This window comes from Chenopodium album, chromosome 27 (assembly GCF_948465745.1).
Source record: "Chenopodium album chromosome 27, dcCheAlbu1.1, whole genome shotgun sequence".
Classification (NCBI taxonomy): Eukaryota; Viridiplantae; Streptophyta; class Magnoliopsida; order Caryophyllales; family Amaranthaceae; genus Chenopodium; species Chenopodium album.
Window position 1 is genome coordinate 7,133,437 of NC_137860.1, and position 1,944 is coordinate 7,135,380.

The 1,944-nt window shown below is 43.4% G+C and overlaps 1 non-coding gene across 1 annotated transcript; it reads left to right on the plus strand.

Moving 5' to 3' along the window:
• Positions 1 to 1,052: 1,052 nt before the first annotated feature.
• LOC145621639 (small nucleolar RNA R71) lies at positions 1,053 to 1,157 on the plus strand. Its single transcript, XR_014108462.1, has one exon. It is a non-coding gene; the product is annotated as a small nucleolar RNA R71 (small nucleolar RNA).
• Positions 1,158 to 1,944: the final 787 nt, after the last annotated feature.

Here is a 1,944-nt window from a genome sequence, read left to right on the forward strand (position 1 = left end):
ACTAGGAATTGAAGTTGTCTTCTCGTTGTTGAGCTTCTTCTTCTCCGAACTTCCTTCGACCTCATCAACTTTTTCCTCCTCACCTCTCCTATCTTCATTCACACTCTCTTCTCATCCCTTCTTTCCCTCACTATCCCCCTCATTTGGACCATCATAAGAAGTTCCCGACCTCAAAGTGATTGCCTTGCATGTATCGGGTTTTTGGTTATGAGAAGGGTTAGGTTGTGGTTGTCCGGGTAGAGTTGATGGTGAATTGAAAGGAGCTCTCTCGGCCAATTGAGCTAGTTGTGAATCAACCATCTTGTTGTGAGCCCTTATTTCTTGCATTTGTTGCCCAAAAGTTTGCATTTGTGAATGCATAGCTTGAAGGAGTTGTGTGGGTGTTGGCTTCGCTTGAGGTGCTTGTTCTTGATTTCTTTGGGGCCCTTGGGTTTGATTATTGTATTGGTTTTGGTTGTTGTATTGGTTGTTCCTAGGGTAGCTTCCTCTTGGGTTTTGGTTTTGAGATGGAGGTGGATTTTGGTATTGGGGGTTGGAATCGTAAGAGGGTTGAGCTTGTTGGCCCCATTGTTGAGGTTGAGATGCAAACCCGGGTGGTGGTTGTCTCCAAGCTACTCCACCACCACCTCCTCTAAAACCGTTTTGTCTTGTGTTGTATGCCGCCACATGTTCGGGGCTCAAACCTCCACAATAAGATGTATCATGGTTCGTTCCTCCACAATTTTGACATGAGAAAGAGTTGACTTGAGAAGAGCTTGCTCCTCCACTTGAGCTTGCATTAACACTTGTGTTCAACTTTGAGAGCCCTTTTGTGAGTTGCTCAATTTGATGTTGCAATTGATCGACCTTCTCCAATTCATACATCCCACCTTTCTTCGGTGCACTCCTTCTTCTACCTCCCCAAGAGTAGTTCTTTGCTACCTCCTCGATTGTTGCTTCCACTTGATTTTGAGGGATCTTGATTAATTGTCCACCCGCCCCCGCATCCAAGTTGGCTCTAGACATGGGCTCCAAACCATCGTAGAAAAACCTCATGAGCAAACTTTGATTGTATTCATGGTGAGGACACGCTTGTACCAACTCTTTGAACCTCTCCCAAGCTTCATTAAGGCTCTCATCCGCTTCTTGTTCAAATGATGCAATCTTCCTTCTCATCTCGGCGGTCTTCTCTTCGGAAATGAACCTCTTCAAGAATGCCTTAACTACCTCCCTCCAAGATGTGAGTGAGTTAGGCTTCACTTGCTTCAACCACTTCTTTGCTCTACCCGAAAGAGATTGTCGAAATAAATGCATCCGGATGTACTCTTGAGAAACTTGGTTGGTTTGAATCATGGCACATAGCTCAAGGAATCTATCAAGGTTCTCTATGGGGTCTTCACTTGTAGAACCCGAAAATTGCTCCGATTGAACCATTCTTGTATATTGGGGATGAATTGTGAAGTTAGTTTCCGTGACGGGTAACAAAATCCCTCCCGTGAGCTCATAATCCTCCGGATTTCCGAACTCACGAAATAAAACATCATCTTCTTGTCCCGCCATTGATTCACTTTGCGAACTAGAAGAGTAAGAATCACTCCCACTATCAATTATAGCACCAAGTCCTCTTCCTTCTTCTTGAAAAAAGCCTACGGATTTGTCTTAAAGTTCGGTTGATTTCTTGGTCAATTTGATGGGTAGGTGGTCCTTGAGATCTTCTAAGCATTCACCAAAGCTAAGCAAACAATTAGCAATGACAAGTATGATAGAACAAAACAAAACAAAAAGAAAGCAATTAAAATTACTCTAACAAAAGCAAATTAGACACCAAACAAGCCGCGTCCCCGGCAACGGCGCCAAAATTTGATCGGGCTAGGTTAGGTCGTTAAACTATTAACCCTAATCAAATTAACAATTTATAAAACCTAGACTTCACACTAAACTAGTTAGTGGCAAGCAAGGGTCGAT